The sequence below is a fragment of the Lactuca sativa genome, chromosome 4 (assembly GCF_002870075.4).
Source record: "Lactuca sativa cultivar Salinas chromosome 4, Lsat_Salinas_v11, whole genome shotgun sequence".
NCBI classification, from domain to species: Eukaryota; Viridiplantae; Streptophyta; class Magnoliopsida; order Asterales; family Asteraceae; genus Lactuca; species Lactuca sativa.
In genome coordinates this window covers 370123562-370141917 of record NC_056626.2, presented here as the reverse complement: position 1 = coordinate 370141917, position 18356 = coordinate 370123562, and the positions used below count along the sequence as shown (strand labels likewise).

The window sequence follows — 18356 nt, the reverse complement described above, 5'->3', positions numbered from 1 at the left end:
TAAGGATTCCTTCTTCTATTCGATGTCTGATGAAGTGATATTTTCTGTCAATGTGTCTGGATCTCCCATGATCTCTTGGTTCCTTGGCTAAGGAAACCACACTATTGTTGTCACAGAAAATCTCCATTGGCTCCTTTATAGTTGGTACAACTCCAAGGTCTCCGATGAAGTTCTTTAGCCATATAGTCTCCTTTGTTGCCTCGCTTGCTGCTATATACTTTGATTCACAAGTGGAATCAGCCACTGTCTCCTGCTTGGAACTTTTCCAAGTAATTGCCCCTCCGTTTAGGGTAAAGACCCAACCCGACTGAGAGCGAAATTATCCCTATTAGTCTGAAAGCTAGCATCACTATACCCTACAACTCTCAAGTCATCACTCCCACCAAGGGTAAGGACCCAGTCCTTAGTCCTTCGCAGGTACTTGAGAATATTCTTAACCGCTGTCCAGTGAGCCTTGCCAGGATTCACCTGATATCTGCTGACCATGCTCAAAGCAAAGGCCACATCAGGGTGAGTACTAGTCATATCATACATGATCGAGCCTACAGCAGAAGCGTATGGTACTCGACTCATCTCAGCTATCTCAGCCTCTGTACTCAGACTCTGATTTTTACTCAATCTGGCATTACACTGGATAGGTAACTCATCTTTCTTGGAGTTATGCATGTTGAACCTTTTCAACACTTTGTCCACATTGGTACTTTGACTAAGTCTAATTAGTCTTTTATTCCTGTTTCTCAAAATCCTTATCCCTAGGATATAGGCAGCTTCTCCAAGGTCCTTCATAGCAAAACACTTCCCAAGCCAGGACTTTACTTCCTGCAGGCTTGGGATATCATTTCCTATGAGTAGTATGTCATCCACATACAGTACCAAAAAGCTGACTATACTCCCACTAGCCTTGATATAGACACAAGATTCATCTTCACTCCTTGAAAATCCAAATTCTTTGACTTTCTCATCAAAGCAAAGATTCCATCTGCGAGGTGCCTGTTTCAATTCATAAATGGATTTCTCGAGCTTACACACTCTATTGGGGTACTCTGTACTGAAAAAAACCCTCTGGCTGAACCATGTAAACATCTTCAACTAACTTTCCATTAAGGAAAGCGGTTTTGACATCCATTTTCCATATTTCATAGTCATGAAATGTAGCAATGGCTAACAGAACCCTAATAGACTTAATCTTGGCCACTGGTGAAAAGGTCTCATCATAATCAACTCCCGGAGTTTGAGAATAACCCTTCACAACCAGTCGTGCCTTATAAGTGTGTACATTACCATCCATGTCGGTCTTCTTCTTGAAGATCCATTTGCACCCAACTATCTTACAATTAGATACATTGTCAACCAAGTTCCAAACTTGATTGTCATACACGAACTGTATCTTGCTGTCCATAGCCTCTTTCCATTTAGCAGCCTTAGGGCCTGCCATGGCTTCCGTGTAGCTGTTAGGCTCATCCAGATTTACCAGTGTGTCATCACTGATAAGTGTTTCACCTTCTACAGTAATATGGAAACCATAATAATGCTCAGGTGCAGTCCTAACTCTGGTGGAACGCCTCAGATGTATAGATTCTTCATTCTGCTCAACTTAAGTTACCTCCTCAAGTTGAGGGCTAGGGTTTGAGGTTCCTTCACCACTTGACTCTTGGATTTCCTCAAGGTAAATTTTCCTCCCACTGTCTCCTTGGCTTATGAGTTCTCTCTCGAAAGAATCCTCTTCTTGCTACAAAGACCACATTATCATTGGGTCTGTAGAAGATGTAGCCAAAGGATTTCTGTGGGCAGCCGATGAAAATACACCTTTCGCTTTGGGGTTCGAGCTTATCGTGAGTCTCGCATCTCACGAAACCATCGCAACCCCAAATCTTGATATGGTCTAGATTGGGAACTTTTCTAGTCCACACCTCGTGAGGTGTTTTGGCAAGCTTCTTTGTAGGGACTAGATTAAGGATATGGGCGGCAGTCTCTAAGGCATACCCCCAAAATGAGATTGGTAGCAAAGCTCGACTCATCATGGAACGAACCATGTCCAACAAGGTCCGATTGTGCCTCTCAGCTACACCATTCAACTCTCGTGTCCTAGGAGGTGTCAATTGTGAGACAATCCTACATTCCTTAAGATAGTGAAGGAACTCAGTACTAAGATACTCACCACCACGATCGGATCGAAGCATCTTAATGTTCCTGCCCAACTGATTCTCTACTTCTTGCTTAAACTCTTTGAATTTCTCAAAAGTTTCTGACTTATGATTGATTAAGTATACATATCAATATCTACTAAAATCATCAGTAAAATTCATATAGAAGCGATTAACATCTCTTGTGGCGGTTCTGAAGGGTCCACACACATCCGTATGTATGAGATCCAACAAACCTTCACCCCTAGCACAAGTGCCAGTAAAAGGTGACTTTTGTCATTTTACCAAGCAAACAAGATTCACAACTATCATCTGACTTTAGGTCAAATGACTCCAAGACTCCATCATTTTGGAGTTGGCCTATGCGTTTCTTGCTTATGTGTCCAAGACGACAATGCCATAAAGATGCTTTATCTAAGCTAGTGGAAGAGTCAATACACAATACATTATTTCCTAGATTATCTACAACGGATACAGTTTCATACACACCATCACAAGGTAATGCTTTAAAATAAAGAACATTATTAAAGAAAGCATCAATACTACCATTATTATTATCAAAATAAAAGGTAAAACCTTGTTTATACAATGCATGAAAGGAAATAACATTTCTTGCCATTTCTGGCGAATAATAACATTTATTCAAATCTAATGTAAACCCACTATTTAGCACTAAGGAATAAACTCCTATCTTGGTGACAGGTGAAGCTTTCCTGTTTCCCATGATCAAGTTTATCTTTCCCTGCTCCACATTCTCACTTCTTCTTAGTCCCTGCAAATCACAAAATATGTGAATACCATAACCTGTATCAAGGACCCAAGACTTAGAATGAGTCCAGTTATTAGACAATATAGTGTATATATCTGCATGGTTGGGTTTTACTTTCCCATCCTTCAAATCTTGCTGGTACTTTGGGCAGTTTCGCTTCCAGTGCGAATTTTCATGGCAATAGAAGCATTCAACCTCATTAGGGTTAGCAGAAGGAGTGACAAAACTTTTCTTGGTTTTGCTTGAAGAGGAGCCTTCAAGGGTCTTACCCTTGGTACCCTTAGAAGGGTTCTTTCTTTTCTTCCCTTTGCCATGCCCGATTGCCAAGACATTGGCCGGAGTTGGAGTTGGAGTAGGAGTAGTAACAACCGAATTACCCTTTAGACCACTTTCGGCGGTCTTCAAGAGTCCTTGAAGTTTGCTGAGGGTGACTTCTTCCTTGTTCATGTGATATGTCATGCGGAATTGATCATGAAACGATGGTAAGGAATGCAAAATGATGTCTATTGCTAACTCCTCAGGGAATTTCACATTCAGCTTCAGTAAATGGTCCACATACCTTTGCATTTTCTGCATATGGCCCGTGATGGGTTCACCATCCTTCATTCGGGTTGTTGTCATGGAGGAGATTATTTCATATCGCTCTTGACGAGCACTTTAATGGTAGCGGTCCATCAAATCCTAGTGCATCTCAAAAGGATAATAGTCCTCATAGGAATTTTGGAGCTTGGCTGTCCTGGTGGCCATCATGATGCATGCCACTTTTGTAGCATCTCTTTCATGTACCTCATATTCAGCAAGCTCTTCAAGAGTAGCAGTTGGCTCGGGTACCTTCAGCTCCTTGTCGAGAACATATTCTTTGTTCTCATACCGAGTGACCATCCTGATGTTCTTGATCCAATCAGTAAAGTTGGACCCATCAAAGATGACTCTCCCACAGAGATTCATGAGAGAGAAGGAGCTAGTAGGGTTTGAGCCAGAAGCATTGTTATTGGAAGACATCTAAAAAGAAGAGGGAATATATTAGATTGGATATAGAGATAGTCCTTAATAGAACACCCAAATGTAATATTAAGGTTAGGACCCAACACAATATTTTATAACTTAGAAGAGGGATGCCGTAATCTAAGCTATAAGATATTTGAAGGTAGGTGACTGACGATTCACCAATTTCCACCATGAAAAACAAAATATTTAATTAGGTTTTAATTGGTTTAGAAACTCCTAGATTCTTTGAGATTCATTGAACTTTCTTCAATGGCATGTTTCAATCTCGAGTGTGCCCTTCAAGTTTTGTGACTGTGATGCCGAAGATCACAAAACAAGGTGTGAAGTAACCATGCAAATTACTTGGTACCCTTAATGTATTACCCCTCAATCGATGTGCCGGTTAACCACACACGCTCCATCGATACTATGATAAACATTAACCCACCCTTTACCTACCTTGTTATGTTCATGTTAGTGTGTCGGTTAACCACAAACGCCCTACTAACGACTTAAACAAAGTGTAAAGTGTAATTTCATGGATTAGCACCTTATTCACATTTTCCTAAAATAACTAAGATTGGGAATTTAATATGGTTTAGTTACTTTAGTATTATCATTATACTTTTAATGAGAATTTATAAGTCCTTGTCCTACCCATTCGGCTAACAACCCTCCACCGATCAAGGAAGCGGTGGTGAGAGTGGACACCCGTTAAGTTGCCATTTTATAGGCAACAACATTATACCCCCTTATAGACCGGCTTCGTGAATGAGGCGTACTAGCGGTAAGACGACTTGATCTTATACATATACATATATATATATATATATATATATATATATATATATATATTATTATTATTATTATTATTATTATTATTATTATTATTAACTTATAATATTATAAAATATAAGGGTTGAATTTTAACTTTTAAAATTATAAGGGTTGGAACTAAAGTTTTAATCATGACTTTACTTGTTCCAAAACTTGAGGGCAAGTATTGTAAACTTTCAAAACTTTTCATTTATGATAACTTATGAATTTAATTGAGTATTAAAATGAAGACTCTTCATTTTTTTTCTAACTCTTTTGTTCTTTTAATGGATTTTATTAAAGTGTGACCTTTGGATTTCCATAACATGAGGACAAGTTATGGACTCCATTAAAACACATAATGATCAAGAATTAAACTACCAAGTGGGTTATAAACAATTCCTATGATCATCTAATCTTCATAAATTCAAGAACATGAATATGAACATTCCAAGAATCATAAATTACTCATAAAACTTGTAATTTTTTATAATAGCCATTGTAAATGGATTAGCATAAACATTACACCATCTAAAACAAGTTTTATAACACCGAAATAGTTCAGGGTAATGTTTCTAGTCCATTTCCAGCAGCACAAATCGAAAAACTGGACACTACAGCCTCTACTCGTCGAGTGCATGAACAGACTCGACGAGTAGCATGCATTTCCTCATGGACTCGTCGAGTCCCCCATGGACTCGGCGAGTTCATACGAGCAGTGAACAAAAATTCGATTTTCAAGCTATTTGCATCAAGTATCAAGTAAACAAGCCTAGGCTCTGATACCACTGATGGGTTTTAAGTATTCTAACACTCCTATGGTGTACATGCAACCCTAGAAACCTTGGATCTATGTTTGACTAAGATACATGCAAATTATTATTTTTCCAAGGTTCTTATCCTATCTAGCATGGCATGGGGAACTTGAATCAAATAAAGTTAGTAGAATTACTTACCTTGTAGTTGTGGTTGATTGCTTGGAGTTTTAGAGCCTAGCACCAATAGTGTGGATGCCTCAAATGGAAATCACAAATCACCACAAACTTTGGAACTTTGAGAGAGTAGTAATCACCTTCTTGAAATCGGCCCCCTTAGTATCCTCACTACAACTAGTGTCATTTCTAGAACCAAAGCCTCCTTTATATAGTGTGGTGGATTAGGGTTACATCCATGTAAACCCTAATACCCATGTCTTTTCATTTCCATGAGATCCATGGGTTAAAGCTCCATGGAGTATCCATGGAGTTTCCATGCAAGCCTAGCCCATTCTAAATAAGCATTAGCCCACACTATATAAATACAAGAGCCCATATTTAATTAGTCATACTTTTGATCTCTAAATTAATTCTAGATTAATTATAGATCAATACTAATTAAATAATATGATTTTATATTAATATATTAGAACTTATAATATATTAATAAATCATAACTTATACTATTCTCAAAAGATTATCCATAAATTGTTCAGGTGAAGTGCAACCCAAATGGACCATGCCGGGTCGGGTCAAGTACATACCAAATATAGTTATGGACTTAGACACTATATCCAATAATAAGTAGGTGCATATCCCTAGGCTGATCCCTGCACGAGGTGGGGGCACTCGGCCTTCTGGTGGCCGGTCTTGTTGCAAGGGAAGCAAACCGACAATCCCTTGAGGCAATCCTTCGTCATGTGCCCCTCCTTGCCACATTTATAGCAAATCTCCGAATGACAAGAACCCTCGTGACTCTTTCCGCACTTGCTACAAGTGCGGCCCTTCTGGCCCCCCAACTTTGGTGTCAGTGGGCTTGGCCCACTTCGTCACTGGCTGCAACTGCGCTGGTCTCCGGTCCCTACCCCGGGACTCCTCCTCGTCCTCCTTAGTCTACAACTCAAGCTCAATCTCCCTCCTCCTGGCATTGGCCTGAAGCTCGACCAATGTCCGGTACGACGAGTTCGCCACGAACTCTCATATATCCCTCCTCAATAAGCTCAAATACTGGCTCACATGTGCCTACTCAATGGACACGTGTTCAAGGAAAAACATCGCCCTCTCATGGAACATCCTCGAAATCGCTGTCACTGCCTCTGTCTTTTGCCTGAGAGACAGAAACTCCTGTGCCAAGTGTTCCCTCTCCAGCGGGGGAACATACTCATCTCGGAACAACTGAACAAACCTCTCCCATGTCACTGCCGCATAATCTGTAGTGGTAAAACAAGTTGTCACAAACTTCCACCAGTCCTTCACTCCCAAGCGAAGCTGGTTCAACGCAAACCGAACTCTCAAGTGGTCTGGACATGAACACATGTAAAAACACCCCTCGATATCAGAGATCCACCTCATCGAAGTGATCACATCCTACATCCTATCGAACTCTGGTGGCTTCGTGCTGCTAAACTCCTGGAACAACAGCGAATCAACCCCTTGAGGCCTAGCAGCGGCGACAACCGTAGTGGCCGCGGAAGAAGCAACCTCAGTGATAGCAGCGTATCGCTCATCAAACATCTGTATCAAGGTGGTCTTGATAGACCCAAACATCTCTGGAATCTCTGCTCGGATAGCTGCAACCACCTCCTCGTGGATCATCCTCTGTATCTCATCATCGCTACTCCCACTGCCTCTAGGGTTGTGGCGTGTTCCCACCATAATGTCTCTGAAACACAACGAAAAATTATCAGAGACCTGCTCGAGCATGCTCACAGTCGATCACTCGGCCCCTACTTGCTTCTTAGCATCCTAAGGATTCTTACTTGGACTAATCACTAATCTGGTGCTTCCAGTAGTACAGGCCCAATACTACCATCCTCACCCCCATAAGTGTTCACCCCAAGTCCTCCTCCTCGGATCCAAATTACAAGTACTCTATCCCTCACAAGCTACTCTCACAAAAGACCTTCTTATAGGCTCGCTTCTAAAAACTCATACTCGACACAAATCACTGATAGTAGAAATCCCTAGGCTAAGGTATCAAAAATCAGGCCACCCTAGTCCTAATATATGAATTACCTAGCCTATTCTCTAGCATGCATTATATTTCATGAAATATCTTGTAACACAAAATAAGGGTATTTTGGGAATTCACCGCTCGGCTCTAGCTGATTGTACACACTGCTCCAGCTCGTTTTCTCTTAGACTCCAACTCATTTTAGTAAAAGTTTATATCTTTTTGAAAATCTTTCTCAAATCCTCAGTTTAAGTCCAAACACACCCGTAGGTGCATCCGAATCCCTCAAACCAAGGCTTTGATACCAACTTGTAATGACGTAAAATTTCAAACAGTTTTTCTCATTTTATAAACATAATATAACTCATTTTATAATTCTCAAAATCACATATGTCTCAAATGTCAATCAAAGAAAACACAAATCCCAGAATCATAAAAACAATCTCTCACCGGTGTGTACAATCATGCCGGTGCCTTTCCGCGATCCTCAGAACTACCTGAAACACATAACATATAACACGGTAAGCATAAAGCTTAGTGATTTCCCAAAAATACCACATACAACACAATTGCCACTCGAGGCTATACTCTGTAGCACCCTCCGGTCGATGTGTCTCAGTGGGACCCTCCGGTCCCACAACGTAGTAACTCAATACAATACATAGCAAGCATATCACAGAATAATAACAAGATATCTCAACACACAACACATACACATAAGACCCTCTGGTCACACATAAATTACCACTCAAGGTAAGTATAGTGAGAAGACTCACCTCATAAGCTAACAGTGAAAACCTCGTACTCGGAAATCCCGCACTCAACCCACCGGTCTAGCCTCCGCCTATCACATAATAATTATCCCTAATTAATACTGGTCCTCGAGAAGTTAGACTCACCCTTTTATACTCACAGAAGGGTAAAAGACCATTTTTCCCGTCAATATGCTCAATAGCTCACAACTTGACCAAACCCTAAAAGTCAACAAAAGTCAAAGGCAGGGAGTATGCTATGCGTACTCAGCTGCCATGCAGGCATCGGGGATGTGCTCCCCTACGCCGCACGTACTGGATTTTACGCCCATCATACCTTCCAGTTTCCTCATTCTCACTCTTTTGGTCTTAAATGATTAAGACCTTGGCTCACCTCTTAGACCCAAACTCTTTAATAGCTCTTAACCCATAAAGTTAGTGACTTTAAGCCTTTGCATGGCTAAAAAGGTCACCAACTCCAAAATATACAATCTTTTGCCACCAGGGAGCTCATAACTCATGCATGTAGTGATTTCAACATCCAAGATTGTTTTTTTATGACAATACACTACTCATGTGCTCAAAAGGGGTTGGTCCTAGTCTCTAGAGTACAAGATCTCAACAAGTCTCCACCTTTTTGGGGAAAACCCTAAAATACTCAAATAAGATGCTTAAAAATAAAGAGAGGCAAAGTATGAAACTTTATACCTCAACAAGAAGCTCCCTACTTAGATTTGCTCGGATCTAGAAGCTTGGACTCCAACTCCTTCTTCTTCAACACTTCCTCTTCTATTCAAAACCATACAAAATTTCTCAAGGATCAAGCACACACACACACAAGCTCTAGAACAAAGGTTAGGGCACTCTTAGGGTTTTCTCTCTGGGGAAGGTGTCCAGGAATGAGGCCATCATATCCCTAAAATAAGGGACTCACCCTAAATTAGGGTTTGCATTATGAGCATAGTACGCCCAGTATACCCACGGGTACGCCCAGCGTAGTAGGTGGCCTCCGCGTTACAAGCACACTGACGAGTACGCTAAACGTACACCTCAGGTACGCCTCGCGTACTCGTTCTTCACTCTTGATGCCATAAGGACCAAATTAGACAACAACTCCAAAGATCAGGGTTCTCAAGGTATACTTGGACTCGGGATGTTACAATTTAAATGCAAGAATTGTATGTCGAAGGTTCATAAATCTTCCAAGCAGAAAAATCAACTGTTCAAAAAAACATTGTAACTAATATAGATTTCAAGAACTACACAACTTTTAATCCATATACTTGTTTTTTTCATTTAATATTACAATAATCAACTAATGTTTTTAAGATAATGTGATATTAATAACTATATATTTTTCCTCAATGTAGTTTAGACATAAATGGTTGTCATAATGGAGTTGAACTTTTATCTATTTTATTCATTGATCTCCTTTCCACCACAAACTTACATGTTGATAGTAATAATGGAATATTAAAGTAAAAAACTTGTATGTCGAAGGTTCATAAATCTTATGAGCAGAAAAATCAAATGTTCATATATATATATATATATATATATATATATATATATATATATATATATATATATATATATATATATATATATATATATATATATATATATATATATATATATATATATATATATATATATATATATATATATATATATATATATTCTAACTAATTTAGATTTCAAGAAACATTTTATAAATGAATAAACCGAAAGAGATAAAAGAAAACCCTATAACTTTTCCTATACATATGCACATGATTTTATATTTCCATCCAATATGGATAACAAAAACCGAAAAAGAAGAAAATCATGTTTGAGTAATCAAAAAGAAAATAGAATCAAGTTTGAGTAAAATAATTCAATGTCCTTATATAGCCAAAAAATTTCAAATAAATCAATTATACCATTAATTACCATGGAAAAACTTTTGAGTGGTTGTTTTTAATTAGATAAAATTATTATTATAAAGAATCATTATTATAAATAAATATAAAAAGACATAAGAGTTTCAAATTAATATGTTGTTAGGAAATTTACCTCTATTATAATAGTTATATATAGATATGATGACGTGTTTTAAATAGTGTACAAATATGTAACAATGTTATCTTATACTATGCCAAGTGATGCAATAATGGACTTGCTCTTGACGTAGTTTATACAAAATAAAACAATGTCATTTTCCGTTTACATCATAGAAAATAGTCCTAAGAGTGTAACAAATAGTTGGAACCATGGAATTTTTTAAAACAATGAAATTTTCATATTTTTTATGAAAGTGTAAAAGAGTTAGAGTTAAAAGTTCAGTACCTTTGCCTAGAGTCGCTTGGCTTCTCAGCCCGGCTCCACTCTAGTGTCAAGTTCCACCGGCAAAGTCCAGTACCTTTGCCTTGGGTCGTTGGGCTTCTCAGTCCGACTCCATTCTAGTGGCAAGTTCTGCCGGAAAAGTTCAGTAGCTTTGCCTTGAGTCGTCCGACTTCTTAGCCCGACTCAATTACAACGGCAAGCTCCGCATGCAAGGTCCAATATCCTTGCCTCGAGTCACCTGGTTTCTCAACCCGGCTCCATTATAACGAAAAACTCTGACTGCAAGGTTCAGCTCCCTTGCCTTAAGTCGCGTGGCTTCTTGGCCTGACTCCACTAACTTGGCTTCTCAGCCTGACTCCATTACAACAACATCTTCCACTAACAAGGTTCAAAGCCTCGCAATCTTTTCCTATATGATTCCACACGATGCTCTCCTACGTGATGTATCTACGATCGCTGATAGATAAGCCTGATCCATTCCACACAATGCTCTCCCACGTGATATATTTATGATTGCCGGTAGCTAAGCCCGATCAATTCCACACAATGCTCTCCCGCGTGATATATCTATGATCAGTGGCAGCTAAGCCCAATCCATTCCACGTGATGCTCTCCCGCGTGATGTATCTACGATCACTGGCAGCTAAGCCCAGTACATTCCATGCGATACTCTCCCGCATGATGTATCTATGATCGCTGGCAGCTAAGCCCGTTCCATTCCATGGAATGCTCTCCCACATGATGTATCTATGATCGTTGGTAGCTAAGCCCGATGCATTCCACACGATGCTCTCACGTGTGATGTATCTACGATCGTTGGCAGCTAAGCCTGATCCATTCCACATGATGCTCTCCCACATGATGTATCTACGATCATCGGCGACTAATCCCGATCTGTTCCACACGATGCTCTCTCGCGTGACATCTCCACGATCGTTCGTTGCTAAGCACGAACTATTCTTCTAAGTCGTGCAACATAAGTCGCGGATTGTCGTGCATCGTAAGTTATGCATCATAAGTTTATGTCATGCTTAGCACCACATTTGGTGTCTCTTCTCTTATAATCAGCATGGTTTTCATATGCTTGAACGTTTAATAGGGCGTTTCCTACGTTACATCTTGCTATAGCAAGATTACTCTTCAAAATAACGTTATCAAAAGCAACATTGTCACTTATAATCCATCAATATCTATGCTATATGACTCTTGGCAACAGTCTGTCGTCTGTTATCATGGAAACAACCTCGTTGCCTATACTTATAGCAACCTCGCCATGCGCATCATAATCTGATACGGCTACCCATGCTACCCACATCAGACTTGAGGGTAATCCAGCTAGGTATAGCTCGAGCAAGAAACACCTTCAGGACGGTTATTAATGCTCATGCAAAAAGACGATGAAGATAATTACCTATGACATTCCCCCAAGATGATAGAAATGTCGCGACATCCATGTCGTACAACAGCCCCACTCTACAATAACATTATTAGTAGCTTTGCTCTGTATGATCTCAACAACAGTTACGTACCGTCACACAAACCGGACCACACTCCTCTCAATGAAGTAGTATCAAGTCAACTCAAGATGCATAAGCAATGCTTGGCTCGTCGCGCAACACCATTACTCTATTAGGCGAGGTTCGGTCGTTCCTTTTACTCTTTGATGTATTGGTGCTTTGATTAGTCCGATTTGATCGGAGTAGGTGGATCTGACGACACACAGTTTATATGACTAAGTCAAGTCTAATGTTCTTGGCCGCATACCAATAACATCGGACTGGGGGGGACTTGATGATAGATGGTCCATTAACATTGCCTAGACAGCTCTGGTGCACCAGCCTTGTCTGGCGCTCCCTTGCCAGCCTTGTCGGGGACTCTCCTGCAGGCCCGACCTGTCGCTCCCTTGCCTAGTGCTCCCTTGCCGTCCTTTCCTGGTGTGCCCCCGCCAACCCTGCCTGGCGCCTCCGGGCGGCCTTGCCTAGCTCCTTGCTAGTTGGGCCTGAATTGGGCTAGCCCATGGCTTGACCTAATTCCCGTTGACCTAATTGTCAACTATAAATAGAATAGTGCCTCGTCCATGGAGGGGGACTCTTTCCCCTTGGCTCAGCCGCCACATTATACTTTGGCCGGGTAGCTCAGCTGCCACCTGCCGTCGTCATCCACCATACACCACCAGTAGCAGCACCAAGATGGTTCTCTCCAGCTAAGAAGAACCATCTCATATCTACCAACTGATCTAACTTGATCGTTGGAGTCCACTCCCGGGACATAGTCCCTGGGCGACTCTAATGACCTTGTCTGTTGTCACCTTGAAGATTCGTCTCCGACGTGGAAGAACATCCCCAAAAGAATCGTTGGAGTTCTATGTCACATCACATGTAAAAACAAATTAAAAAGATAAAGTAAAAAAAATTGTAACGTCGCAATTTTCAACCCAAAATTTTCATTTTAAAATAAGATAAATACTCATTTTCATAAAATTACAATCAAGATGGAAACACTTATTCATAAAACCATAATCCAAAAAATCTAGATTAGAGTACAAATAAAATCATCACAGAAGTGTCAAAACATAAAGGTTGTTGATGTATGATTACAATCACTCTCTAGCCTTCCCATGATCAGAAGAAGTACCTAAAAACATTTAATCTACAATTATAAGAACAAGTCTTAATGAATACCTCAAAATACAACATAACATGGAGAATGTTATGATCCCATCATTGTCTTACAATCACTTCCATTGTTGTAGTCCCATTGAAGTCCTTCCTGTTATCCCCCCCCCCCCCCCCTCCATAATCTTTCATGCAAGTGTTATGGTCCTCTATAGTCTTCATACAAGTGTTATGGCCCCCTATAGTCTTTCATGCAATAGTCATAAAGACAATATATCATAACATGACACCTAGTGTCCTATATAGTGTAGTGAGAAGGCTCACCTGAATCAAACACTTAAGAATCACATCTACAATATGGAATTTTGCAAGAAATAGTCTCATAGACTACATAACATTAAATTCAAGTGTAAACTCAATCTACAACTCAAAATCCAACAAGTTTGACCAAAAATCAAACTTGGTTAAAAGTTGGTAGTCAACGGTTAACATGTAACATCCCAAAAATACAGGCAAAAAATTTCATTTATTTAAATAGGTCAATTCATAAAAACTTCGATATAAAAGTTTCATAATAAAGCTTCATGTATGAAAAGCAGCCACATCATAATAATATGTCAGAGTACATCCTAGAAAAATCCATAATACGGAAAACAAGATTGTGTGTGTGTGTGATATGCCGCTACCGCGCCAGTTCCTTCCCCTAGCTGAAGAGGTACCTGAAATCAAAACAGTAAACTGTAAGCACGAAGCTTAGTGAGCTCCCCCATAATAGCTCATACCATGCAACCATATAATGAACAACTAGGAGATACGGGTCTCGCCCACACTCATGGAGATACGGGCCTCGCCCACACTCTGCTATCTGGGAGATACGGGCCTCGCCCACACTCCGCTATCTAAGAGATACGGGCCTCGCCCATACTCAGCTACTAAGCCATAACATACAAGTATCACACAAACAACGAGTATAAACAATTCTATCATACTAGAATATATCATAATCAAACTCAACTATGGTCAACTCCTTGGTCAAAGTCAACTTCCAGTTGACTGGGCTCGCTGAGTCATAGCACAGACTCGCCGATTCCCTCTCCTACTATCCCAGTTCTACTCATCAAGTCCCTCTTCCCACTCACTGAGTAACCCTTAACTTACTTCTAGGGACGATTAGACTGACGCGCGATCCGACTCGTCGAGTCCGAGAACAACTCGCCGAGTCCCACGAGCAGATCTCCTACTCACTTCCAAATCCTCACCAGAGCATCCATCTTGAGGATTTGGTTTCTGGGACTATTGCTACACGTTAAATTGCTAACTCCGCGTGCAACTACGAAGGGTTGGACCTTCTACACTTAAACCCTTCTTAACTCAGTAACAGCTCATATGACTCGCCGAGTTTGAAGAACAACTCGTCGAGTTCCAGGTAATCTTCATAGGACTCGCCGAGTTGTTCATCCAACTTGTCGAGTCTAAGACCATCTTCATAGAAACCGCCGAGTCCACTTTGGAACTCGTCGAGTCCTTTCAACTCTCCTCCCATACAGACCAAATTTGAGACATGCAACAGTTCCAAACCACAGATCTAAGATCTTAGGGCATGCTTATCACGTAAAGTTGCAAACTTTACATGCATGCATGGCCCTATGAGTTCCAAAAGTCAATTCCAAGCTCTTTATGAGGTCATACACTCAATAGGGACCTCAATCACTTCTACCACATAGACTTTACACTTCCAAGATGTCCATAAGGTCCAGATCCGAAGTCCTTTTAGAACATAGAGTATGAACACATGGAGGTTGAGGTTTTAGGGCTTGAAAACCACCAATTAGGGACAAAAGGGGATCTAATGAACTAGTGATCAAGATAGGAACTTTTATACCTGAATGGAAGCTTCCCACAGTGTAGATTTCCGATCTACTTCCCCTTCTTGCACTCTTCAACCTCCTCCTTCTTCTACTAAGCTCCAAACTTCCTTCATGAGGCCAATATCACTCACAAGAACAATATGGGGGCTAGGGTTTCGCTCTACAGCTCTCTGGAAGTGTTAGGGACAAAGGAGGCCAAGTTAAAGCGTTTAAATAAGGTGCAAACACCCAGGTTAGGGTTTTTGTCCAAACAGGGTCTACTCGCCGTGTCCGGGACCCGAATCGCCGAGTTGATCGCTCAAGTCCTGCGTCCCTTCCCGCTTCTACTCGGCGAGTTGGACCTTCAACTCACCGAGTCCAAGGCCAAAATGCAAAGTATATAACAAAAGAATACGTACCAAGAACCAGGTGCTACATAACGACTATTGCACCGTAAACACAAGACGAAAAAAATAACCGAAAAATACTCAGATGTCATGCCGTGACCATAAGCTCCTTGCGCTGCGAAATCTAGCTTAACAACTTTTCTTGTTAGAGTCCTTAAGCCTTCCAGCCAAGCAATAACCCTTTTAGATCTGGATCTCCTAAAAATATTAATGGATAAAGTCTTCAACTTCATTTAGATCTAAGTCCCAAAATTCTCAAATCTCAAAACCTAACTCTAAAAGGGACTTAATGAACAAAAATCTTATGCATGGCTTAATGGAAATGTACGAGCTCCCATTTTCCACCTTCTAAATGTCCAAAAAGCAATCTAAATCATTTCAAAGGTTTTGGAGTCCTTCAAACTCGAAGTACACAATGAAAAAGGGGCAAAAAGGGACCAAAACACCAACCAACATTAGATCTATAAATGAAAGCACATAAACTTAGATATTTGAAACTTACAAAGGTCCAAAGATGATATGAAGGTTAAAAATGCTTCCAAGAGCAATCTTCTTTCCTTTCTTCACTCTAATGCATTAAAAGAACACCCATAATGATATTCGGTGAGAGAGAACGAGCTTTAATACTTCAAGAGAGGCTAGCCTTTCGTTAAAGGTGCTCAAGGAGGTGATGGAGGCTGCAAATGATGAAGCGCTACATTTAATGCCCTTAAATAGGTCCATATCCTGAGGCCTAAGTCCTAAGCCCAATCAATGAGAATTGTACTGCGAGTCTCAAAAGTCGTAGTGTGACCCATATCATTTCATAAATCTTATTAATTCCATCGTGATTCGCTCATTGCTTCAACCTTCCTTGGACATAAAAAATCAATAATCAAAGAAGGAAAATCACAATAGGAACTCAAGTATTAAAAAAATTGTCGAAACACATTTAAAGGACCTTAGATAACCAAAGAAAATGGTTCAATGATCTTAGAAATCCAAAAAAAATTATGGAAACCTGCCATTATCGACTAGATTGATTAAAACAAACAAATTTTAGTAACATTTTAAATCTTGAAAACATTTTAATAACTAAATAAAAACAATAAATTAGGTTAATGACTCATTTTGATCTCACTTCATAATAAAATACCATATCATTTTGTATATTAGACAAATTGAAAGATAAACCAACTTTTATCTAAATTCAACTTACTTTTGCTTTGTGGGGGTCATCATCACCTGTAAACTTTCTATTTGTCAGAAACCATTTTTGTAACTTTTTTTAAACACATCGATTTTTTATGTAGAAAAAAAAAACTACATTTTGACGTTTTTTGTAAATTACAAAGACAATTTCTAAATTTTATTTTATACATAGGGATCAAAACCTACCAACATACTAATATCTTAAACATATTGACTGTTTCTATAAAATAAAAGTGCATATAGACCTTTTTTTGTAAGTTATAAAGATAGTTTTTATAATTTATTTTCTATATAAAAACCACACCTGTCAACGTATAAAAATACTAAACATATAAAGATTTTTTTAAAAAAATATACACAGAGACTTTATATTTTACATAAACATAAGTACCAAAGTGCCGATATAAAAACAGCTGTGGCCAAAATATAATATATAAAAATATTATGGCGATTCAAGCTAGTTTTTATAATAATTTTATTACCTAATACATTGACCTCAAAGTCAAAAGCACAACACTTCTCGGCATATTTGGTGGTGTGTTAATTTTAGGCAAAACCCATATTTTAAGGTACAACAAGAATCTTTTTATGTTTGAACATATTAATGTTAATTGCTTAGAATATTGTTCGTAATCGTAGGTCATATGACAGGAAACTAGCAATAAGATTGTGAAAATAGATAAAAGTTATTCGTGGGGAAAAAGTTATTTGTGGGGAAAATGTGATTGTAGCATAATTAAGTTTAAGTAATAAGTCGTTAAAGCGTTATTTTACCTGATAAATATGGGAAAGATGCAATATTATTTTAGTTTTATATTCCATCTGTCTTAATGTTTTTGTCCACAGACAAAAAACATACAGATTAAGAAAAATATTAATTACCACTAATTTTATATAATAAAATGATAGTTTTGTCCTTATTTTATATTTAATGTTTTATTAAATGCTTAGTTGGTTAAGTAATAATGATGTGGTATTTTGATAAAAATGTTATTTATTTTTAGAAGTGGACTATTATTTTGGGACAAACCAAAAAAAAAAAGATGAACTATAATTTAGGGATGGAGGGAATATATTTTTTTAATTTAAAAATTAATACGTGGCTTTTTCTCTAAATTAAAACAACATCCCACCACGACACTATGGACACTAAAAACTATGTCTTTTTTCCAACCCCATTGTCTTTATCTTCTAGCAGAGCTTGCTAAAGAAAACCCTCACCCTGTCGTCGCTTGTTGTCGATGTGGTTCAACCATCATCTTTATCTTTTGGGTTATGTTTAGCTCCACCACCCTATTTCATTTCTTTTGCAGTGTTTGATCGAAACAAAAACTATATATATATATATATATATATATATATATATATATATATATATATATATATATATATATATATATATATATATCCTTTGGAGTTATATACGCAACTGTCATTCCACAAACCAAATCCCCTAAAAAAACAGCTCCATCGTAACCAGCCTCTGTTATGCTAAATGCGCTTAAACCTGTTTAATCTCCGTGACATGAAGATAATCGATTGATTATATCTTTGATTTGTAATTCAACTGGAATG

At 38.9% G+C, this 18356-nt stretch overlaps 1 long non-coding RNA gene across 1 annotated transcript; it reads right to left on the bottom strand.

Moving 5' to 3' along the window:
* Positions 1 to 13857: 13857 nt before the first annotated feature.
* LOC128133947 (uncharacterized) lies at positions 13858 to 16440 on the bottom strand. The gene is made up of 3 exons (XR_008232268.1): positions 16093 to 16440; positions 15219 to 15788; positions 13858 to 14055 (listed from the first exon to the last, which is right to left on the bottom strand). It is a non-coding gene; the product is annotated as an uncharacterized LOC128133947 (long non-coding RNA).
* Positions 16441 to 18356: the final 1916 nt, after the last annotated feature.